Here is a 26,377-nt window from a genome sequence, read left to right on the forward strand (position 1 = left end):
TTTCTGTTCAGTTTTGTTTAAATGAGATGAAAATGCTGGAGAAATGTACAATCTGCCAAGCTGCTGATTAATATTTTCTATACAAAATCTGGTGAAGGCACACAGTTTAATTTTCCAAACATCAGTTCAAAGAGACTCACTGGCACTCAACCAAACAGCGTTCTGATTTCTTCAGTCACAGTTCACCAACCTCGCGTCACATTGAGTAAGATGAGGCAGAGTTGGTGCTGAAAGGATCTGCTGAAATTTAAATTAAAATGAAAACATTTTGTCTCAAGTAGCTAATTTGTCTTTTTCCATTTAGGAAATTATGCCTCATTTAATGCTTGTCAAAATCATTATGTGTAGTTTTCTCTCTCTCTCCCTCTCTCTCTCTCCCTGCCCCCAACCCCCTCTCTAATGGTCTGTTTATGAAAGAAAAACAGAAGCAGAATACATTTCATGCATAAAATCTATCCAAACCACAGTTAATTCTGAAGAGTATGTTATTATAATCAGACAATATCTACCTGAAGTTGTCACCAAAGTTGAAGATTATAAAACAGGGACACACAATCCCCCAAAATACTTGGTTATCAGACAGAGGTTGGCTGAAAGCACAGAACAAGCATTGTTCCTTATGATACTTATGATTTTTTTATGATCCTTATGCTGGTCTGAACATTACTTCCAATTGTCTTTCTCCAGATACTTTTACTGGATGGCAGGTGCCACAAGGTGGGATGTTCACTGATGACTGCAGAGTGTTCAGCAACTCCTCAGATACTGAAGCAGTCCGTGCTCACATGCAACAAGATCTGAACAACATCCAGACTTGGGCCAACAAGTGGCAAGTAACATTTGCGCCACTCAAATGCCAGGCAATGACCATCATCAATAAGAGACACTCTAACCACCACCTCTTGATACTCAATGGTATGACTATCACTGAATCCCCCATTGTTAACATCCTTGGGCTTACCATTGACCAGAAACTCAACTGGATTCACCACATAAACACTGGCTACAAGAACAGGTCAGAGACTAGGGATACTGCGGCAATTAACTCAACTCCTGACACCCAAATTCTCTCCACCATCCACAAAGCATAAGTCAGGAGTGTGATGGAATACTCCCCATTTGGCAGGATGGAGTGTGCTTTGGGCCAGTACTACTGTGAAACAGACTGGGGGGACTGGGGGGACATCCAGGACAAAGCAACCTGCTTGATTAGCACCAAAGCTACAAACATTCAATCCCTCCACCATCAATGTTCACTCGCAGCCGTGTGTACACTGCAAAAACTCACCAAAGATCCTCAGACAGCACCTTCTGAACCCACGACCACTTCCACCTAAAAGCACAAGGGCAACAAGTACTTGGGAATACCACCACCTGCCGGTTCCCCTACAAGCCGCTCTCCTCCCTGACCTGGAAATATGTCACCACTCCTTCACAGTTTTTGGGTCAAAATCCTAGAATTCCCACCCTACTAGCATGGGAGAGTCAACCCACAGCAAATGGATTGCAGCAATCAAGAAGGCAGCTAACCACCACCTTCTCAAGGACAAATAGGGATGGGCTATCAATGCTGGCCAGCCAGTGACAGCCAAGTCCCACAAATGAATAAAAAATATTCACCTATAAACATTCTTGGACTTATTCATTAGAAGTCTCAGCTTTCAACAACTGCTGAAGGAAAGATGAACTGATTTTTATTCAGATTTCAAGTTGGTTTAGAGAACAGAGAGCTAGCTGGAGAGCAAAACACTTTCTCTCTGTCTTGTTCCCAGTCACAAAACTGCTCAGTTATGAGGGCCAATCACATGGTTATCAGTCCATCGACTAATTCATGTTTTACAAAAAATCCTGTACACACATCCATCCAATTCATCTGCAGCCATTTCAATTTCTGCTTGGCCAAAGAGTTATTTGTACAATTCTTGCCTCAAGGATCAGTTTGTATGTAGCAATCCTTTAAAACACTGGTTGTAAAATGGCTCTTTCTAGTTTCAGTCTGCAATTTTCAAAAGTACAAAAGCAAACAGATACTAATATTACCATTACAAAGATTGTATGGCAAGATTTAACTCCTATATGTCTGTCACAATATTAGTAACAAAATGGGGTTCGCGCTATGTACCATGTGACTTGTGTTAGTCACCATTTTGTTGAATGTGTTAGTGTGGTCACGTCAGCAGCCAGTATGAGAGGTGGAAAAATCATGCTCTGTTTGACACCAGCACTGTAGACTTGACCTCTGTAATGCCTTCTCTGAACATCACCCAGGTGCCCTTCAGAAACAGAAAGGAGTTCCCACCACCCCACCACTTGGAAAAGAGACAAGCAATTATTTCCGGGTGAACAATTGTCACTTCACTTTGACTGGCTCTGACTGAGTTTATTGAAATGAATTGGTTTTATTGTTCCAGATACTCAAATGAGAACAGTGAAATGTTTATAACTCACCATTTACAGTGCCAGCTTAGGTATAAGTACTGCTTCTTCAGTCACAGATTAGTTACAAGACTGAAGGGAGCGTCCCTCTGTGTTCAGGAGGATTCAAAGGTTCCATAGGGGACGGTTTGTTCCCGATCATTGCTGTAGTTTCCAGTCGTTTTGTTCGGCAGTATGAGAGTGAGATGAAGCAGGGGCAGAACAGAGTGAGACAAGTGAAGATGAGAAGGAGCAGAGCCTTCCAGGTTTCTTCACTTACATCACACACATCTCTCACCAGGAACCAGATGGCACTGTCTCCACTTTACAAAGGAGATCCTCAGTGAGATCAAACCTGCAGTCTCAGAGCAGGGCAAGGAAGCTGCTGCCAGTAACTAGGGAGTAGATGTGGTTGTGAGCCTCCAGAATCTGACAGTTGTTGTATTTCACTATTTTGTCCTTCACTGAACTCTGTAGAGGAAAGGAGTACAGAACGTTCTCTCTATGCAGATCAGAACATACATGACGATAGTGGGTATCTAGTGCTGCTGAGATTCAAGCTAACATGTCAAAGCAGAGGGCTGATACTGGGTGTGACACTAATCCACAGAGCTCCTTGGTTGACTGCTCCCGGGAATAACTATCCACACATGGTCAACAGCTTTTTGAGAGCCAGCATGGTCCCTTGGATCAGCTATCAGGATGATGACAATATCTGCCTGCAAGATGCCTCCATGGTAACTTGCTAGAATCATTGCCTTTGAATCTGCAATGCTCAGAGTTTGAGTGCTTCCTGCTCTTTGTTGCAGTGGGAGCTCCCTGATTGGCTGTAGACACTGCATCATGGTTGGCTCTATCAGAGGTCGCATGAAAGGGCTCTCCACCTTTCCACTGGAGCGATGGGCTCTGAGCTCAATACGAAATCCCGTGTCCATTGGCACAGGTGCCTCCTTCCATCGACTTTTCTCTCTGTCCACATCCCCCAGATTCCCTTGGGTTTTCTCTCACTTACAAAGTCACATGATTCCTCCACAGCAGATCCTATGAAGAAAGCAAGCAAATGTTGGCGTTTGATTGTTTCCAATAAACAAGCCAAAGGCATCTCTCTCTTTCTTTTGTAAGATTATACTTCCATGCATTTGCGGCACCAGGAGGGTACAGTAAGTGAACCGACCTCCAGTTAAAGGAGACAAGAGGGGACTGACTAAAAGAGCCAAGCCACCCAAATCCCACACTCTCGAACAAGTGAGACCTTACTTCACACACTTGAAGAGTTAGAATGCAATCTACAAATATGTGTGCAACTTATTTCTAATGCCAGGATTAACATGTAGCAAACACTTGTAAAAGTCTGATTGAAGAAGCTACTTTGAACATTGAATACGTATGGCAACAAGATAGATCCCGTGGATTTCTGAGCAGGTTCCCCCTCAATACTTATGATACAGTCAGTCATTTTCTTTTTCATTCATGTGAATAGGATGGTATTGGCTCATTTGTTCTTGATTGCCCTAGGGGGTAATTGTGAGTCATAGAGTCATGCAGCATGGAAGCAGATCCTTCGATCCAACCAGTCCATGCTGACCATAATCTCAAACTAAGCTAGCCCCACCTGCCTGCTTCCTGGCTCATATCTCTCCAAATCTTTCATATTCATGCACTTATCTAAATGTTGGAATGGTACCTATGTCCACCACTTCCTCTGGAAGTCCATTCCATACGCAAACTGCTCTCTGCATTGAAAAAATGGCTTGTTAGGCCATTTCAGAGTCAACCACATAGCTGTGGGTCCAGAGTCATGTGTAGGCCAGACCAGATAAAGATGGCAGTTTCCTTCCAAAAAGGACATTAGTACACCTGATGGGTTTTTCCTGACAATTGATTCATGATCATTTTTAGAATCTTAATTACAGATTTCTATTGAATAGGAATTCCATCCAAACATTAACTAATGTTTCTAGATTAAGAGTCCAGCGATAATACCATTCCAGCATTTCCTCCTCTCAAATGTCGTTTAAAGACCGAATGAAATTGTTATGACCAAGGGCAGAATCCTGAAGTACTATGGATATGTTTAACTTTTAATTGCAAACGTGTTTTTGAACGAGTGTCTGAAAAGGCCCAAAATGGCTGTGAATGTAATTATAAGCGGCTGTCTGGAGAAAGAGAGAGTGAGCCTATGCAATGTCACAGCTAAAGATCAGAGGGGAACTTCAAACAACAACCCTTCAAAGCAGAGACAAGGCAAGTCAAAACAGACTTGACTTTGATGCCTTGTGTCTACAACCAGGCTGACATTCTCCTGTTAAGCAAAAAGCCACAGTTTGTGTGTTTTTTTCACTTTGGAAATATAGAAGGAAAGGGGTTAAAAGCTAATTTTAACTTGGCTGGAATGTAGTATTGGGACTGACACTTTCATGTCTCTGTTAATGAGATTAAGCGTTCTTGTGTATTGTGGCCTGGGTTCCAGCAGTAGTGGGCTGAGAAGGTGGTAGTCAAAGAACTGGTCCCTTCTCACCCCTGTGTTGCAGGGAAAGGGTGTGTCTTACTCTGAGTGCTTGAAATCAGTTAACTAGCAAGCCAGACAAAAGGAAACAAGTGATAAAAGGACACTCTCTCACCCTGAATGCTCAAATTCAGTCACACTCAGAAGGAATTGGAGCAACACAATTTGCAAAACTAACAATCTTGAGACTGAATGTTCAAATACCACTATTAACCTTACCAGTAACCTCACTGTAATGACCCTATTATTGGCTCTTTGTGAATAGGTCAGAAACCATTTTTTAAAAACTATTTTATCTTTATTGATTTATTGCTAAAGTAGAATCCCTACACTATGGAAACAGGCCATTCGGCCCAACAAGTCCACACTGACCCTCCGAAGAGTAACCCACCCAGACTCATTCCCCTACCCTATATTTACCCCTGACTAATGCACCTAACACTATGGGCAATTAGTGTGGCCAATTCACCTGACCTGCACATTGTGGGAGGAAACTGGAGAATCCAGAGGAAACCCACGCAGACACAAAGAGAATGTGAAAGCTCCACACAGGCAGTTGCCCGAGGCAGGGATTGAACCCGGGTCCCTGGTGCCGTGAGGCCGCAATGCTAACCACAAAGCTACAGTGCCCACCCCAAGTTCATAAGTTTGCTCTTTGTTAATTCAAGAACACTTTGTTAAATTGGCTCCATTAAAAACACATATTCATCAAGGTCTGGGAGAAAGATGTCTGCAAAAGAAGGAATCTGTTTCTACATTAATCTTGTTATAGATTCATAGCGTCATAGAGATGTACAGCATGGAAACAGACCCTTCGGTCCAAACTATCTAGGCCGAGCAGATATCCCAACCCAATCTAGTCCCACCTGCCAGCACCGTGCCCATATCCCTCCAAACCCTTCCTATTCATATACCCATCCAAACGCCTTTTAAATGTTGCAATTGTACCAGCCTCCACCACTTCCTCTGGCAGCTCATTCCATACACGTACCACCCTCTGCGTGAAAACGTTGTTCCTTAGGTCTCTTTTATATCTTTCCCCTCTCACCCTAAACCTATGCCCTGTAGTTCTGGACTCCCCGACCCCAGAGAATACACTTTGTCTACTTATCCTATCCATGCCCCTCATAATTTTATAAACCTCCATAAGGTCACCCCTCAGCCCTCGACGCTCCAGGGAAAATAATCCCCCAGCCTGTTCAACCTCTCTCTATAGCTCAAATCCTCCAACCCTGGCAATATCCTTGTAAATCTTTTCTGAACCCTTTCAAGTTTCGCAACATCTTTCCGATAGGAAGGAGACCAGAATTGCACGCAATATTCCAACAGTGGCCTAACCAATGTCCAGTACAGCCGCAACACAACCTCCCAACTCCTGTACTCAATACTCTGACCAATAATGGAAAGCATACCAAATGCCTTCTTCACTATCTTATCTACCTGCGACTCCACTTTCAAGGAGCTATGAACCTGCACTCCAAGGCCTCTTTGTTCAGCAACACTCCCCAGGACCTTACCATTAAGTGTAAAAGTCCTGCTAAGATTTGCTTTCCCAAAATGCAGCACCTCGCATTTATCTGAATTAAACTCCATCTGCCACTTCTCAGCCCATTGGCCCATCTGGTCAAGATCTTGTTGTAATCTGAGGTAACCTTCTTCGCTGTCCATTACACTTCCAATTTTGGTGTCAGCTGCAAACTTACTAACTGTACCTCTTATGCTCGCATCCAAATCATTTATGTAAATGACAAAATGTAGAGGACCCAGCACCGAATCTTGTGGCACTACACTGGTCACAGGCCTCCAGTCTGAAAAACAACCTCCTAACACCACCCTCTGTCTTCTACCTTTGAGCCAGTTCAGTATCCAAATGGCTAGTTCTCCCTGTATTCCATGAGATCTAACCTTGCTAACCAGTCTCTCATGGAGAATCTTGTCGAATGCCTTACTGAAGTCCATATAGATCACATCTACCACTCTGCCCTCATCAATCCTCTTTGTTACTTCTTCAAAAAACTCAATCAAGTTTGTGAGACATGATTTCCCATACACAAAGCCATGTTGACTATTCCTAATCAGTCCTTGCCTTTCCAAATACATGTACATCCTGTCCCTCAGCATTCCCTCCAAAAACTTGCCCACCACAGAGGTCAGGCTCACTGGTCTATAGTTCCCTGGCTTGTCTTTACCACCCTTCTTAAATAGTGGCACCACGTTAGCCAACCTCCAGTCTTCCGACACCTCACCTGTGACTATCGATGATACAAATATCTCAGCAAAAGGCCCAGCAATCACTTCCCTAACTTCCCACAGAGTTCTAGGGTACACCTGATCAGGTCCTGGGGAATTATCCACCTTTATGTAGCAGCTAAACAAAAGGTTGGGGAGGGGTTAATAAATTAGGGAAAGCAATTCACCTCCTCTTCCTGGGAGCTGAATCTTTGGTATATCCTATCTGGGACTGTAACAAACTGAGGGTGGGGGGGGGGGGGGGGGGCCTTTTGTGGAGTCTTCACTTTTGCCTTGAAAATCTGTCACAAAACTGTCTCAATGAGTGCTCCTACTCTCATTAGTCACCCTCCTTTCTTGTGCCAATGTTCCTATGGACTGTGAAAGCTGCATTCCAGTACTTCTTCGCAAACACAGCTCCAGCTTTGTGCTGAGAGCTAGCTTCACCAAGCCAGATCTTCGTTATGTTTTTCCCTGAGCTCCCATTTTGCTCAGCTGCTTGAAGCAAGTATTGCTTCAGGTTTTCCAACCCCCCCCCCCCACCTGACTCTCAGCTGTATTCATCTATTAGTGACATCCACTTTCTAGTACTTTTCCTAATTTTGCTGTTTAATAACCCTTAGATTTTTGATTTAATGTATTATTGTCACATGTACGGTGAAAAGTTTTGTTTTGTGTGCAGTACAGACAGATCATACCATACAAAGGGCAACAGAGAGATAGAACAGACAGCTTGTGTATCTTCTGCCTGACGGAAGAGGTCAGAAGAGATTATAACCAGAGGGGGAGGGGTCTTTGATGATGTTGGCTGCCCAAATCAAGGCAATAAGAAGTGTAGGTGGAGTCAACAGATGAAAGTTTTGCTTGCGTGATGACCTGCTTTCTAACAGCACACAGCTATTCAACTGTTCTTGGGACTTTGCTAGCCCCTGCACTGATCTTGTGTACTTTAGGTATCTTCCCTGCTAAAAATGAGGATTCTAATGTAAAGTTGGCACTCTTATCTCATTCACAAGCCACTGACTTTTAGTCCCTGTCTGCAATCTTTTCAAATGTTCATCTGTGCCTCCTGAGTGCCCAATTGAAAACCTTGCAATAAGCTCTCCATAATTGCTGCACAAAATTGCCTGTTGCATTCTCCAGCAATTCTTAGAACTGCATGTGCTGTGAATGTTACATTCGCAGGGAGTGTGGCCTTCCCGTGTACTATTAGATCCACAGGAAATGGATTTCATCACAATGTTAAAGGTCGCATGGTGCGCTTTCAAAGAAGGATGGGCAAACTCCCCCTGTGCCCTGACCGATGTTAATCTCTCAACCAACATCGCTAAAGAAACAAACTATTTGGCCATTACTGAGTTGCTGTTAGTGGGAACCTGCTGGGCTCAAATTGACTGTTTTGTTACTGACATTCTAACAGTGAGATTGCAGTTCAAAAATACTGCATTGGCTGCAAAACCTCCCTGGACATCTTGAGATTGCCAAAGTTATCACTTTATTGAACGTCTTTATTGTCTTCTCTATTTCTTCACTTTGCCTCTGTTGTTTGAAAGCAGGGAGATTGGTGGCATTGTTTTGCTTTCAAACACTGATGTTTGGCTTTTCTGAAATTGGGGCAGGATGTGACAGGCCAAAAAATTCCACCATATTGTAAGGACGTCCAAATGTGATAACTGTGTATCAGAACAAAAACATTCACCACTCCCCGAACACCAGTGATGTTTTTGTCCCTGAGCTTTCTTTTGCCTTGCTCTCCCTGTCAGTGTGTGTCAGTGAGTGTGTGTGTGGTTGCATGCATGTGGTTGTATGTGTGTTTGTGTCAGTGTGATTTTGTGTGTGTGTATCTGTGTATCGGTGTGGTTGGGTGGGGGTTTATGTGTGTGTGTGTGCATGTACGTCTGTGTGGTTGTGTATTAAGTGCCCGCTGTATCAGCGTCTGTTTGGCAACTGTTCATTAACCTTTTGTTTATCTGCTTACTGCAAGAGTGGCTTGAATTTCTTCGACTAAACCTGTTTAATGAGGGAGACACCATTGTGTTTCCCAGTGACTGCACAATCAAAACAAACGATGGTCATAAAAGCCATCTGTCGGCTGTGCCCTTCCTTGCGAAAGCAAATACTGACTGGGATCAGTAATCACAGAAACAGGACAGGCCATTCAGCCCCTTGAGCATATCCTCCTGTTCTGTTGAACCATGACCGATTTATCCCTCAAATCTGTACCCATTTCCTTTGAAACCCTCACCACCCAGCAACGACTGTCTACTGAGAAGAGAACATTCTAGATTCAAAGGGCAGATGTTTTCTAATGTTTGGACGTCCTGATGGCGTTTTAGTGGACGCATTGGTACAAATTTTCCAAAATGCACTAGATTGTAGAAAGGTCCCACCAGACTGGAAAGTAACAAAAATTATTCCTTTGACTCAGGAAGGGAGTGACGAAGAGAAAAGGTGAGACTTGGCAAGTGAGTGCGATGTCCTCCTTGGGTAGCTGTGAGAATAAATCTTGCACAGGCCGCTAGGTAAAACTCAAGAGGAGGGAAACTTATTGGTGGAGTGCTCTGAGACGTTACTGAGGGCATTTGTTAAAGTTCACCTAAAGGTTTATTGAGTAGCTTAAGAGCTTTTGGCAGAGGAGACACCACACTAGGGTGGATAAATGATGGAGAAAGTGAGGACTGCAGATGCTGGAGATCAGAGCTCATACCCGAAATGTCGATTCTCCTGCTCCTTGGATGCGGCCTGGATAAATGATGGGCTAACTAGAAGAGAGTATCTGTGAATGGATCTTTTACAAATCAACAGAATGTGATAAGTGGGGTTTTTCCAGGGTTCTGTAATGGGCTCTCAACTTTTGAACCATCTACCTCAATGACTTCGATGCGGGCATCGAAGGCATTATGGCTAAGTATACAGATGAGACAAAGATAGACAGGAACGTATGTTACTGAAGATGACATACCACGACACAGTCCGATATATTGGTTAAGTGAGTGGACAAAAATCTGACAAATGGAGTATAATGTGAAGTTGTTCACTTTGGCAGAAGAATAGAAAAGGCAGAGTATTATTTCAGTCGTGAACGTGTGCAGAATTCTTGGTTACAGAGGGGCCTAGATTATCAGTCACAATGGGTTAGAATACAGGTACAGCAAGTGATTAAGAAGGCTAATGGAATGCTAACCTTCATTACAAAAGGAAGTAAACATAAAAGGAAGAATGAAGTGCTTCGCTGAAACAAGGCAGTGGTGTGACCATGTCTCGAATACCATGTGTAGTTTTAGTCTCCTTACTTAAGGAAGAATGTAAGGTGTATTGGAGGTGGTTCAGAGGAGGTTTATTCAGTGAATAACTGGAACAAGTGGGCATTTAGAGGTGTAGGCTGGTCTTGGTTCCACTAGAGTTTGGACGAACATAGGACAGAACAGCACCGTACAGGCCCTTTGGCCATTGATGTTGTGCCACCTTTTATCCTACTCGAAGACCAAACTAACCTATATATTCTTCATTTTAGTATCAGCCATGTGCCTATCCAAGAGTCGCTAAAATGTCCCTAATGTACCTGACTCCACTACCACCGCTGGCAGTGCATTCCATGCACCCACCACTCTCTGTGTAAAGAATTGTCCTCCAACATCTCCCCTAAACCTTTCTCCAATCGCCTTAAAATTATACCCCCTCGTGACAGACATTTACACCCTGGGAAAAGGTCTCTGGTTATCCGCTCTATCTATGGGGTGGCATAGTGGCTCACAGCACCAGGGTCCCAGGTTCGATTCCAGCCTTGGGCAACTGTCTGTGTGGAGTTTGCTCATTTTCCCCATGTCTGCATGGGTTTGTTCCAGTTTCCTCCCACAGTCCAAAGGTGTGCAGGTCAGGTGAATTGGCTATGCTAAATTGCCCATAGTGTTAGGTGCATTAGTCAAAGTGAGATGGGTCTGGGTGGGTTACTCTTCGGAGGGTTGGTGTGGATTGGTTGGGCTGAAGGGCCTGTTTCCACACTGTAAGGTATCTAATCCAATCTAATCTATGCCTCTCAGCATCTTGTACACCTCTCTATCAAGTCACCTCTCATCCTCCTTCACTCTAATGAGAAAAGCCCTAGCTCCCTCAACCTTTGTTCATAAGACATGCCCTCCAGTCCAGGCAGCATCCTGGTAAATCTCCTCTGCACCCTCTCTAAAACTTCCACATCCTTCCTATAAACGAGGTGACCAGAACTGAACACAATATTCCAAGTGAGGTCTAACCAGGGCTTTACAGAGCTGCAGCATAACCTCGCATTTATTAAATATAATCCTCCTGCTTATGAAAGCCAACACATCATATGTCTTCTTAACAACCCTATTGACTTGGGTGGCAACTTTGAGGGATCTATAAACATGGATCCCAAGATCCCTCTGTTCCTCCACAATGCCAAGAATCCTGCCTTTAACCGTGTAATCTACATTCAAATTTGACCTTCCAAAGTGAATCATTTCATGCTTTTCCAGGTGTGTTGTGTTGTGGTTTTGAGTCCTCCTCTTGATAAGACTCACTACTGACTACTTCTTCATCACTTTCAGCCAAATAAACCCCTGGGCTCAGTCAAAGAAATAGGCACGGGGACAGCATTCTTCTGAATTCTGATATCACACTCTTTGTCCTTCGACTGCTCAGTATTTCCACATCTCTGTTGACTGTACTCCATTTCCAAATCATTTCCCAAGCACTGAGCAGTAATGGCAGGCTCTCCATCTGGGGCAGAATCCCTCTAGACAGCCCGAGTAAACCTCCCAACACCTGGAAAAGCCAAGGTTGTTCCAACGGTAGCCGTTGCAGAGCTCTCAGGTCTGCGGCACCAGGAAATGGTCTGGAAGGTCTGATCTGAATCCTGGAAATGTAGGCCTTGCAGTAACCTTGGATAGATGAACACCTGTCCGGATCTATGAGGTCCGAAAAGTTTGTCCCACTTTCCTGCCCACTTGCAAAATGCCCATGTGACTGTCCTGTCAATGTCCCATGCTAGAACCTCAACAGTGCCAACACTAAAGGTCATGAGAGGCCTGAATTCCACAGGCCTCAACTCTGCAGGTGACTGAAAACCTGAGGAGGAGTTGTTTTAAAGGAGAGTCTTAAGTACTAGGATGCAGCTTAGCTCCTTACTTTCACTCACAGCAGCAAAGGTTGGGAATCTTCCAGACAGAACGTCTCTCAGGCATGCCCACAGCCAACACATTATACAAAGCAACCAGGCGAAACAGAGAGATATCAGTAAATGGGCCCAAACAAGCTGACATAATCCCCTTAGCAGCACGCAAGCCGTACCAGCACCAATTAGCTGAATACCAGGGGACATGGTCGGAGAAAACTCAAAGAGAGGAAAACTTCCTCTTCTGCAGTAATGAGTTTCAGACTATGCTCAGTGACTTTACTCAGACCAACGTTAAACAAACTTTGAACTTCACCTTTCCCTGTTCAATCCCTGAGGTCGGAGCGTTCAATGCTGACAGCGAATAGAACATGTTTCAGTCTCTGTACTTGCAACCCTTGCTGTGATTTTAAAATGTCACTCTATACTGTAAAAATACCTCCCATGAATGATGGGTTTATGTATGACAAAGGCAAAAAAAGAGGAATAAGAAAACAGAATCGATATATTGCAGAAGGAGGCCATTCAGCCCATCAAGTTGGCACTGACCCTCCGAAGTGCATCCCACCCAAACCCAGCACCCCATCTTTAAATAATTTAAACAGGGAGGGAACATAAAGAACGGACAAAATTTGGTACCAGCAAAATAAAGTCATGTATACACACATATACTTAGATATTTGCGTAGGCATATACACATCTACAGATACGCAAGCTGACTATGTTACATGCACATACATACAATATGTATCCACACACAGAGGTGCGCATACACATAAACACACACATTGGCATAAACGCAAACGCACAGTTACACACTCACTCTCTCACACGCACAGACACACACACACACAAACAGATGCACGCACATATACATAAATGATCGCACACACATAGACACACACACACATACACAGACACACACTCACAGACACATACACGTACACAGACACACGCTCACAGAAACACACCCACTCACACGCACTCACACACATATACACAGACACATGCTCACACACACATACAAAGACGCACACTCACAGACACACACACACACATATAGAGACACACAGAAACACATACACATACACAGACACACACACACATAGATGCTCACACATACACAGACACACAGACATACACACACACACACACACACACATGCACACAGTCAGTGGCATAACACAATCAATCACTGGTTGAAGTGTAGATGGATTTAAACAACACTGATTCCAGGTTCGCCACACTTAACCTTGACAAATCGTTTAAAAAGGTCTGACTAATTTAATACATCTTCTGTGGCACATTCCTGATCGTATGTCGTTTCTCTGCCACTGCACTCCAGCAATTCTCACTAACCTACATCTCGTGACAGATGAAACATCTGCCTGTTATTCCTTTTCCCTTCCTAAGAGATTTTTCATGAGAAAGAGAAACCAGATAATGGGAAAGGCGGGGCAGACTCTGCAATCAATTCCGTTTTTTTTGATTGAAAGCTCTACTTTGTGCAATTTTTAAAGGCAAATGGAAAAAATACAGCTTTCTTTCCTTTGTTGTCCAGATGTGCCTGTCCAGATGTTCCACCACTGCCCTCTCTCCAGAAACACAGCATTCAGAGCTAACGCAAAAAAGATTCGATCCGAGGTGTTGTTATCTGTCAATCACAGCACCAGTATCTGAAGAGAGACAAAGTGAAAGAGGACAGGTGTGATTGATGGTGAAAATTAATAGAATATAGTGTTTTCACTTCCAGATTAGATTCCCTACAGTATTGAAATTTTCCCTTCAGCCCAACAAGTCCACGCCAACCTATCTGAAGAGTAACCCATCTAGATCCATTCCCCTACCCTATATTTACCCCTAACTAATGCACCTAACACTACGGGAAATTTAGCATGACCAATTCACCGAACCTGCACATCTTTGGACTGTGGGAGGAAACCGGGACACCCAGAAGAAACTGACGTAGACACGGGGAGAATGTGCAAACTCCACACAGATAGTCACTTAAGGCTGGAATCGAACCTGGGTCCTTGGTGCTGTGAGGCAGCAGTGCTAACCACTGAGCCACTATGCTGCCCCAGTGAAAGGGTTGGTTTTAATTATTGAGGGAAGAAGTTTCACAAAAAGGATGGAGTTTGAAATAACAGAAATGCTAGGAGAATTGCTAGTTAATTTGGTTTATTGAACCCGCTCCCCTATTCGCTATTGTCTTGGCTAATCATCTCCCAAATTCCACTTCTCTCACCTCCCAAAACCCACATCCCTCAATTTTGAGGGGTCAGAACATATCAGCTCAATAGTGGAACATTCACAAACCCCTATGGTTGAAATCCAGATGCTCTAAGCAAAGAAATTTTGCTACAGCTCAGTCCGAAATGATTGTCCTATTATCCGCCACCTATGTGGAAATTACCACCGAGTCTGAAGATACTGAGGAAAGCCTTTTACCCTGATCAAACCTGTCCTGGCTTTTCGAATGAGCTTTTGAGTACTCTCAGTCTCTAGCTCCTTCCCCAGTGCACTGCAAAGTTTCTTTTTGAAATATACATCTCATTCACCTTTTACAAGTTTCTATGGAGTCTGTTTCCTCAATGATTAGATTAGATTACTTACAGTGTGGAAACAGGCCCTTCGGCCCAACAAGTCCACACCGACCCACCAAAGCGCAACCCACCCAGACCTATTCCCCTACATTTACTCCTTCACCTAACACTACGGGCAATTTAACTTGGCCAATTCACCTAACCTGCACATTTTTGGACTGTGGGAGGAAACCGGAGCACCCGGAGGAAACCCACGCAGACACGGGGAGAATGTGCAAACTCCGCACAGAGAGTCGCCTGAGTCAGGAATTGAACCCGGGTCTCTGGCGCTGTGAGGCAGCAGTGCTAACCACTGTGCCACCGTGCTGCCCTGACAGTATTTAAACTCAGGGGAATTCGCATCAAGCTAGATTTTCTGTCACTCCCCCACACATGAGGGAAAGTGTAAATACATTTTATATTCAAAGCAATTATAGGCTGCAGGGAAAGTGAGACCTGAAGTAACCATTAATTACCAATGTGTGTGATTCAACAGATGCTTCTGTTTTAAACTCTTCCATTCAGTATATATGAGGCAGGGACTGGTTTAAAGAAGGCTTGATTTCAGTTGTGAATCACTGAGGCTGTTATGTCTGTCCGGGGTTAATAGTCAGACGAGCATTGTGCATTTGTAGTTCTGTGGACATATTTCGGTCCCTAGTCAGTGTGCTGGCTGTGTGATATTATTTACCCTGTTCTCATCTTATTGCAAGCAAACAAAGGAACATTCCAAATCAACTTGATGTGTCCTGTGGCCAGGCAGCAACAGCAATGTTATAGGCAATAATAATAAAAAAACAGAACAGCAGGCAGTTCAGGTTATTGCTATCAGACTGCAGAGCTAGTAATTTCCGATCACTGAACCTACACTGATTATATTATTGCTATGTCAATGATGGTTCAAAACTTGTGAACATCCCAACTATAATAAGGTCAGCCAACTGGCCGTCACAGAATATGGGTTCCCCAATTGGGGCTGTTAATCTGGTCCAATCAGGGAGCCCTGGCTGACATGGAAGGATGAGTGGTACCTGACCCTGAATAAGGCAGTCCTATTGTCAAGAACTGTTCATGTGTAAATAAAGGGTTACTTGGTGACGGGATACCTGCCAGTGTGAAGTTAGTTCACCAACTGAGCAACTGGAGTACACACAGTTTTCCAATGGAGTCCAATCCCCAGCTCAGATTGAGCTGGCTGATCTCTGAACTCACTCAGCAGCTAGAAGCCAATTTGGCTCAGTGGTTAGCACTGCAGTCTCACAGCACCAGGGACCTAGGTTTGATTCCTGCCTTGGGTGACTGTTTGTGTGGAGTTTGCACATTCTCCCTGTGTCTGGGTATGTTTCCTCTGGGTGCTCCAGTTTCCTCCCACAGTCCAAAGATATGCAGATCAGGTGAATTGGCCATGCTAAATTGTCCTTAGTGTGAGGTGCATTAGTCAGAGGGAAACAGGTCTGGGTGGGTTACTCTTCGGAGGGTCGATGTGGGCTTGCTGGGTGCAAGGGCTTGTTTCCACACTGTAAGGAATCTAATCTTGCCTCAGGGCCCCAGGTTTGGGAATGAGCAGGTGTTGTGACCTTTGTGTCTGTGAACAGAGGATCAGGCTCAGCTACAATGCAGTCTTCTGGCCCATCGGAATTCATTAGATAAAGAGCTGGAGGGTGATCAGTGTCCAATGGATGCTCTTCCAAGAGGAGATGGTTTGCTTACAGACCGGAACAGGGAAAGAAAACATATCCAAAGCCTGGATAACAGAAGGTCTAATGGTTAAAACAAGCAGAAAAAGGAAGCTACTGTTAAAAGGTAACCATTTTGTACTGTCTGCGAGGAGCTAGGAACTAATTAGAGAGGAACCAGTTGTTATGTATAAATGTTCCAGGAGGCCACATTCCCAGCTGCACTACAGAGCCAGATGACATTTTTCGGACACTAGCCTCAGACAGTCTTCTTAACAGGCAGTCACATTAAGTACAATGAAGTATAACCTTTTATTTATAACATACAGGCATGAGTAAACAACTGGGTGGCATCATTTAATGCAGAAACCAGGCGGGTACAGAAATGGTAGAATTCAACTGAGAAAGGAAATAAGAAGGACAAAGAGAGATTATAAGTGTATATTAATGAGTAACAAAAGGGAAAGTAAAATAGCATGAGTGGATTTAAAAAGTAGTCAAAAAAAGAATGGTGTCAATTAGGCAGCAATAATGGAAATCCCCCTGGCAGAAGTACAGGGCGTTGCTGGTATGTTAAATTACTTTTTTTCAAATGTCTTCATTAATGTTGAGTGTGCTATCAATGTGAAGAGCAGAGACTTCTACCAGAGTCTTTTAATCATGGTTAGAAAAGGGGATGGTGCTGGGGGCTGGATGACTGGAAATAAGTATATTCTTGCACAAACAAGGGCAGACAAAAGCAGGCATCTACAGGGTAGTCAGCCTAATGTTGGCGCTAGAGACAGGAATCAACAACATGGTTTAATCAAAGACTACCAATGTTAGGTTGATAAAGGCAATTTGCATTTGACTTCTTTGAGCTTGTCCATGGAAAGGATTGATTTGAATAGTATAATTCCTATGTATAAATGGAATTTAATAAACTTATACCAACACCATTAAAGCCTACAGGATTTGAAAAACAGCGTGGATCTCAAACTGGTTAATCAACAGACAACAGGGATGATTTGATGAAATATCTTCACTATAGGAACACATTCCTGGAAAAACACATACACTGTGTATGCTCATATAATAGTAGATGCATGATTTTTGGTTTAAAATTTAGTGAATGTTCATATACCTCATGTTAAAGTGTACCTTAGTTTTCCATTGAGGCTTTAAGAGAGGCTGGCCAATTGGACAGGTACCAACTGAATGACATTGTCTTACGTGAAATAATGTTTGGTTTTTATAGTGAAGGGCAATGGCGGCTTCTGCTTCTCCCACCAGAGATCTGTTCTCATGGTATGTCACTTTTCTGTCTTGTATTTGCACATACGCCCACTGCATTTGCCTGTAACCACTGACTGTCATCTACCATCCAACTCTACCAAAATCGACCCCTCTTTCTGGCACTCTCACTTTTTGCCACAAGTGAGAGACCTCTAGAGATTTTCACCTCTGATCAAATACTGACTTTGTCTTTTCTGGGTGTCACTATTTTACAGTTCCTTTTGCTTTTGTAATTTCTAGTACTTCTTTTTAAAAAAAATTTAATGCGGTCTGTTTTTGAAATTTGTAGATTTATGTCCTTGCACCCAGTTTCCTTTGTTCATTTCCACTGACGATGGGCAACTAAATCTGAAGAAAATGTTGATTGGTCTTTATCCCTCAGCACTTGCTCACAAGCCAGTTCCTTCACCTATTCACCTTTAACGTGGTCACCATTTGGATGATACTTGACATTGGTCATCTGGGACCAGAATTGGGCCTTTCTCCTTATTGGGTATCTCGGACCAGTTGAACAGGATGATCTGCTTCCTCTCCAGGTTCATGCTACATACAGCCATTCTTACAAGGTCTCCTCCCTCTTGATGATGTGAGAGTAGGCAGTGCATATGTCCTTTCAGGCAACTTCATTCCTTCTTTTAAAGAGGCATCATTCAGCAGTAAAATGATCAGGAATTTCTGAGCTGGAGGAACGGCAGTCCTTTTGATTTTAATTGGCTTCTCCTTACAACCACCTTAACATTACAGAAATGGTAGAATGTCCGATAGATCAGGGATCACATTTTGTTTTGAACTTTGTTTTATGTATTCGGCCCAAGTGAAGTTTGCATGTCAACCCTTGGAAAACGTGATTCATGTAAAAACGTTTGCCTAAAACCTTGGTTGCAAAAGTATGACTTTTATTTGGTGGGTGCAAGTCAACCAACGCAATGAGGGAAAAATGTTTTACAATATTTTGACGTTGTAGCATCACAATTTGTGGATGAACTAATTGAAACTCCTGGCGTTTTGTCAAAAAATATGGAGACTTCGAATTTTCCTCAGTCACCGAATCTTTAATATACAAAATAACAGTTTCCTGGATGATTTAACAACACTTAACTTGAAAGTCTGAATGTCTCAAATGACAATGAAGACAGTAACATTGCTCATCTCTAGTATTTGAAGAACTTGCTCATGAAAACAGCATATATCTTGCTTCCTCATAAGGTTCAGTTTACTGATGCTTCCCTCGACCATTAAAGATCCTGTGGGTGGAATCAAACTTTGACAAGAGTTCTTGAATTAACAATACATCTTTCAGAGGAAACACAAGCAAGAAATGAAATGAAAAAAATCTTCCCAGAAGGTAGGACTGAGTCTCCTGTAATATACTTTGTGACCAAAACCCTGATCGACAGAATGAAACGTTACATGAATGAGTTACTGGACAAACAAATGAAGCAGAGCAGTCTGAAATCGAAATAGGAGAACTGGGAATCCAGTGATTCAAAGATTGGCAAGCTCCTTCAAAAATGTTTAAGAAGAAGTGGGTTATTTCTGTTACTTCGGATGTGACTGTTCAGCAAAAAAAAACCTCACCCTGCTTACTGTCGACATTTAATATAGTTTCACGTGTCATAACAGATCAATTTTATTTGCATAGTCAATTGCAAATACAGGACAGCGTAGGCAATTCAGTTTTGGGAAGGTGGAAGTGGACACAGCTGATGTACTGTGTATGTTTCTCCTGAAAACACTCAGCTCTTTTCCCTCCAAACACTGTAATCGTTGGATGACAGAGATTTGTTGGTTTAGGTCTGTCCAAGTTTGCTTGGTCCTGTGGTTTTGGGATCCAGTTTGCAAGCTCCGATGTTGACTTGCAGACAGTCTTTCTATCGCAGCTTGGGGTATTCTGTGTTGTGAGTTACTCTGCTCAACAGGTGGTAGAATATTGCCTTTGCTCTGGGGAGTTGTCTGTACAAATCACATGACTGTGCCTGCCACTCAGAGCACTGGTGTGCATGCCCTTGTTGCCAATCATTGGCAAGAACTTAAGTGTTGGAGATTTTGCTCTTGGGTATTTTGCTGTGCTATTTAATGGTGCAAATAGATCTCAGACAGTGAATATGGAACTTTTTTCTTGCTTTATGTAATACCAGTAAGTTTGTCCAAGTGTCACACCGGTAGTGATGTCAGAACCACTGTTTTGTTTCCAGACAAACACCAAGATGTTTCCAAAGTCTGTGAGTAAGGCTGAGGTTTCCAAAGTCTGTGAGTAAGGCTGAGCTGCCCTTTGCCAGGCGATGGTTGACCTTGTAGTCATGTTATTGGAGGTGATAGTCCTAAAGTGTTAAAGCCTCGATACTGAAGAGCGGGGTGTGTCATTAATTGTGACTATGGGCTTTCAGAGCACATGGCCAGAGGTGGTGGAAGGGACAGGAGTTGATATGAGATTGCAGTCTTCTTCGGATTTATCGTCAGGCCGCAGGATCCTGAGGCCGGGGAGAGTGACTAGTGTGGGTAACAGAAAAGGCAACCATTGGCTTCCCAATATCATCACACACCATTTTGAAACAAAGAGAATGACACAATCATCTTTACAGGGCAGCCATGTTCAAACGGAACCCTTGAACTGAGCTTTACTGGGTCAAACGTCATGGTCCATTCAACAAGCACCGCAGAGAAAATATTTGGTTTGTTGCAATTTTGTTCAATTGAATGTGCTCATTGATAAGGCCTGCTACTCTGTGAGCTGTGGGAATGTCACACTGAGTACACAGAGTCCATGGGCTGAGAGTCAATCGGATTAAGAATAACGTTTGCAATTTTTATTTCCCTACTGTCAGACGATTCCTGACAATCCTTGCAAATGGAATTGCTTCATTTTTGTTTGTACGATAGAGTAAAGGGGGTGCTCTTATTCTCTTGGAACACAGTAGGGCAGAAGGAGCAAGTCAGCTTCCTCACTGCTGATACCCTCTGGTCTTGAATACTCCAGATCGGATGTAGAGAAAGCTGCCGCATGGCCTTGTCTTTTCTGGTTGAGAAGAATCAGGGTAGCACAGTGGCTCAGTGGTTAGCACTGCTGCCTCAAAGTGCCAGGGCTCTAGGTTCGACTCTAGCCTGGGATGACTGTCTGTGTGGAGTTTGCACATCCTCCCCTTGGGTTTCCTTTGAGTGCTCTGTTTTCCTCCCACAATCCAAAGATGTGCAGGCTAGGTAAATCGACCTTGCTAAATTGCCCATAGTATTCAGGGATGTGTAGGTTAGGTGCATTAGTTAGGGGTAACTGTAGCGTAATTGGTTCGGGAAATGGACCTGGGGTGAGTTACTCTTCGGATGGTCAATGTGGACATATTGGGCCAAAGGGCCTGCTTCCACACTTAGGGATTCTCTGATTCTCTGAAGTCCAAGAGGAAATGCCTCGATGGTGTCATTGCACACCAGGGATTGTTGGTTTGGAGATTACCAAAATGCCCAGTCAATGAGACAGAATCTCATGGCTATTTGTAAGGTGTCATCTGTTGAGACGATGGATGTCACAGCACAGGTCTGGGGGCCAAACCTGATCACAGACCCTCATTTCGAACCTTCATGTTAGTTTTACCAGCAGCTGCTGGGGACTGATCTGTTTTTGTGTTTCCAGCATCAATTATCCCAATGGTTTTTTTAACACCAGACAGGTCAGATTACAGAGTGAAAGCTGACTGGCTACACCCTAACTTTCTCTCTGTTTTTTTTAAAAATGCACAGGTCATTGGCTGATTGTGTTCACAAGAGTCAAGCAATACACTCTGCAAATGTTTATTAAACAACGGGGAAAAGAAATTAAACTACATTACACTAGACAAACAGAAAGGTTGGAAGGATTTCATGACAGAAATCAGAAAAGGATTCAAATTCACACTATTGTTTCTATCCCAGCACGATCCTTAGGACTCGATGTACAAAGATCTGGGCAACGGGGGAAAAAATACACCCAACGACACCCTCACCCTGATGGCCACCTTTGTGTGTCGCTGCATCAAGCTGTGCGTGGATCCCCGGTACGCAAACACCAAGTGTCACTACGTACTGAGGTTCTACCTGTCCCTGGTGTTGCGAAAGATAGGCCTGGCCTCACTGTCACAGAACATTCCAAGTAGTTGGACCGTTCCGTATCACCTGTCCTTCTTGGAGAAGTTTATGAAGAAAAACACCTTTGATCACAAGTCCATCAGGAAGTGGTCAGCACGTAGTGTCCTTGAGACCCTTCGGGAAAAGGAGAGGGCAGATCCTATCGAGCGTTTCCCTGGGCAGACTGTCAAAGCCATTTGGCAGAATGCCTCATCGCCAGAACTTTCCAACAAGCACCAAGACATGGCTTGGCTGGTGGTGAGAAGGGCTCTGCCTGTGAGATCTTTTATGCACGCCCGGACTCTCAGCCACACCACATGCTGCCCTTGAAGCGGCTGCAGGGGGGACGAGACTATCACACACCACCTTCTGGAATGTGCCTACGCAGAAGAAGTCTGGAGAGGAATGCAGTGGTGTTTGTCGAGGTTCGTCCCGGGACTCGGGACTCTGTGCTCTACGGCCTGTTCCCCGGGACGCACACCGAGATGAACATCAACTGTGCCTGGATGATCATCAACTCGATGAAGGACGCTCTCTGGGCGGTCCGAAACCTGTTGACCTTCCAGCTGAAGGAGTTGACCCCGACTGAGTGTTGCAGACTGGCACATTCCAAGGACCAGGACTACGTGTTGAGGGACGCGCTGAAGCTTGGGGCAGCTGCCGCCAAGGCGCGGTGGGGAAAGACCACCGTGTAACAATTGCCTGCCTAAAGAAGAACAGGGGGCCTGCGCAGTCATTTGGGCTCTGCTGACACCTCAGGTAAAAATGTAATCGTACAGACCTGTAAATAGGAATGATTACTCAGTATGCAAACAAATGGAATGGTTACATATGTAAGGCATGTCCAACTGTACAGACCATTAAAGTATTTTATGAATAAAGTATATTTTTGAAATTAAAAAAAACTCAAACCTCAGAGAAGAGTTAATTGAAGCAATTTTACATGATTTTCAAACTGTTTGGTTGTAGCATTAAACTCCAATGAAACAATCTCAAAGTTATGTGATGAAACTTTGCAAAGAGTAGTCGTGGATTTCAGTGGCAATGACGTGCGGGTGCCAGTGTTGGGACTGGGGTGGACAAAGGTAAAAATCACACAACACCAGGTTATAGTCCAACAGGTTTATTCAGAACTACTTCCAAGTAGACCTATTGGACTATAACCTGGTGTTGTGTGATTTTAACTTTATTTAGGTAGTAGTCTCTGTACAGTTATGAGAACAAGGTTTGACTTTATGTGCAATGTCTGTTTTATATTCTGTGTGTTCAGAAAGTTTACTTTTTGTAACCAATGTAGTGTAACCAATGAAACAATTCATTCAGGTGTCGTAAATGTTCCTTCCAGACTTGGCTGAACACAACCACATCGAGTCATGGAGATATGTAACACAGAAACAGACCTTCGATTCAACTTGTTCATGCCAACTAGATATCTTAAATTAATCTAGTCCATTTGCCAGTATTTGGCCCATACCCTTCTGAATCTTTCCTATTCATGTACAGATCCAGTTGCCTTATAAATGTTGTCATTGTACCAGCCTCCACCACTTCCTCTGGCAGCTCATTCCATGCATGCACCACCCTCTGTGTGAAAAAGTTAGGTCCATTTTAAAGTTTCCCATCTCACCTTAAACCTTTGACCACTAGTTTTGGACTCCTCTCTCCTGGGGAAAAGACCTTGGTAATTTACCCTATGTATGCTCGTCAAGATTTTAGAAACTTCTATAAGGTCACCCCTCGGCCTCTGACGCTCCAGGAAAAATAGTTCCAGCCGAATCACCCTCTCCTTAAAACTCAAACTCTCCAACACTGGTAACATCCTTGTAAATCATTTCTGCACCCTTTCACATTTAACAACATCTTTCTGATAGCAAGGATATGAGAATTGGACATGGTATTCTAAAAGTGGCCTCACCAATGTCCTGTGCAACCACAACATGACCTCTCAACTCCTAACCTCGATGCACTGACCAATAAATAACATCAGTATCTACGACACAGTCGCATCTTTCAATTATCTTGTTGGATAATTTTTGAAAAGTTGTTGCATTTTACAAACCAAACAGTCTAACCTTACATCAATAAAATCACTCAGGGGTTAAAGAAGCTGATACATCTTTGGCTGAATCAGAATGAAACTTACCGATAATCCTATAATAAAGTAATTTTGTCATGAACCTTGCTGGTCTAATCCTCTCAATGCAATCTTCGAATCATGGAATTGATATGAATCCTCCTTAGTTATCATGTTAACATTTTGATAATCTATACATAATCATTATAACCCATTTGGAATTGGTATAACCACAAGAGGCGAGCACCAGCTACTGTGATTCAGTTCAATAATGTCATTTTCCGTCATGAAGTTGATTTCTTCCCTTACTTGGGCTAACGTCCCTGGATTGAGTCTGTAAGAATGGTGCTTGATGGGTGACATATTCCTTTGCACTAAAATCATGTATAGCCAAAGTTGGTTCCCTGGCCTATTTGCACAAATTAATTTAGAAATTCAGGTACTTGGAAGCATGACTGCCACTCATCGGCTGTGCTCCACATTGGTTTAGCCTCCTGCCCTCCAACAAGTGACTTGATTACTTATCAACATTCTCACCTTAAGTGGTAGATATTTACACTGATCTATTGACTATGGGGCTGCTTTCCTGATTCTGGTGTTCAGTAGTTTTGCAAGTAATTTGTGACTTACTATAAGTCAGAGAATTTGAATTCAGTGGCATTAACAAAGCTGGCATCTGCTTACCTTGTGTAGCTAGATTTGTTTATTGCCAGGAACAAATCTTTCACCAAACCTTCCTGCTATAATACTGCTGTTGCATCAGTCTTTTTATCAGACCTATCCTTTCTGGGAACTTTCTCTATGGTTATGATATCTATTCTTGTAAGAAAGCCAAAGTCTGAAACCATAATTTTGTGCGCTTATCAGGACCACGTCCGCATTCAATCAGTCTTCCTTTTACACCTCAAATCCTATTTGCAGTGGATCTTGATAAAAAATGTCATACTTATAAGGATTCATAGATCCCTTTTTGTGCTGAATGCACTCAAGCATATGAATTTGCATTTATATTACTCCTCTCATATCCTTGTGACATCCCGAAGTACTTTATAGTTAAAGTCCGGTTGTAATATCACTCCTGTTGAAATGTAAGAAATAAGCAGATAATTTGTGCACAATGAGCTATCAGATATTGCAGTAGGTTAAATGATTTAATGAAGCTCTTTAAAGGATAAATCTTGCCCAGGAAAGCAGGCAAAAATCCCTGACTCTCCATTACAATCAACTGAGACCACATGCCAAAACCAGCATAACTGCGAATACAATGTATTTTCCTGTTCGAAAGTGTTAGCAAACATTGTATTTCTTGTTCATAGGATGTAGGTGGCACTGGCTGGGCCAGCATTTATTGCCTGTCCCTAATTAGCATTGAGAAGGTGGTGGTGAGCTGCCTTCTTGAACCACACTAGCTCAAAAAGGCAGCACTAGTTCACATATATGCACATAGTGCTATTGGGTAGGGAATTCCAGGATTTTGACCCAGCAACAGTGAAGGAGCGGCAATATATTTCCAAGTGAAGATGGTGAGTGGTTTGGATTGGACTTGCAGAGAATGATATTCCCATGTATCTGCTGCGCTTGCCCTCCAAGTTGGAAGTAGTCATTGGTTTGATAGCTAGTTTTTTTATTAGATTAGATTCCCTACAGTGTGGAAACTTCAGCTCAACAAGTCCACACCGATCCTCCAAAGAGTAACCCACCCAGACCCATTTACCTCTGACGAATGCACCTAACACTATGGGCAATTTAGCATGACCAATTCACCTGACCTGCACATCATTGGACCGTGGGAGGAAACCGGAGCACCCGGAGGAAACCCACACAGACACGGGGAGAATGTGCAAACTCCACACAGACAGTCGCCTAAGGCTGGAATTGAACCTGGGTCCCTGGTGCTGTGAGGCTGCAGTGCCAACCACTGAGTCACTGTGCCGCCCCAAAAGAGACTTTGAAAGAGACGCGTCCCATTGTTTAAGAAGGGTAACAGATATAAATCTGGAAATTACAGGCCTGTGAGTCTCACGTCAGTGGTACGGAAATTATTGGAAAAGTTTCTCAGGGACAAGATCTGTACACATTTAAAAGCAAATGGATTGATTAGCGATAGACGGTGTGGTGTTGTACAGGGGAGGTTGTGCCTCAATAACTTGATCAAGTTTTTTGAGGAGGTGATGAAGGTGATTGATGAGGGAAAAGCAATTGATGTTGTCTACATGGACTTCAGTAAAGCCTTTGACAAGGTCCCTCATCACAGACTGGTACAAAAGGTGGAGTCACATGGTATCAGAGGTGAGCTGGCAATATGGATACAAAACTGGCTTAGTCATAAGAGACAGAGGGTAGTGGTGGAAGGATGCTTTTCAGAACAGAGGGATGTGACTAGTGGTGTTC

At 43.4% G+C, this 26,377-nt stretch overlaps 1 long non-coding RNA gene across 1 annotated transcript; it reads left to right on the forward strand.

Moving 5' to 3' along the window:
* Positions 1-17,057: 17,057 nt before the first annotated feature.
* On the forward strand, positions 17,058-22,762 carry LOC140493429 (uncharacterized). Its single transcript, XR_011963674.1, has 3 exons — positions 17,058-17,110; positions 19,024-19,162; positions 21,550-22,762. It is a non-coding gene; the product is annotated as an uncharacterized lncRNA (long non-coding RNA).
* The last annotated feature ends 3,615 nt before the right edge of the window (positions 22,763-26,377 follow it).

Source organism: Chiloscyllium punctatum, chromosome 22, assembly GCF_047496795.1.
Source record: "Chiloscyllium punctatum isolate Juve2018m chromosome 22, sChiPun1.3, whole genome shotgun sequence".
Taxonomy (NCBI): Eukaryota; Metazoa; Chordata; class Chondrichthyes; order Orectolobiformes; family Hemiscylliidae; genus Chiloscyllium; species Chiloscyllium punctatum.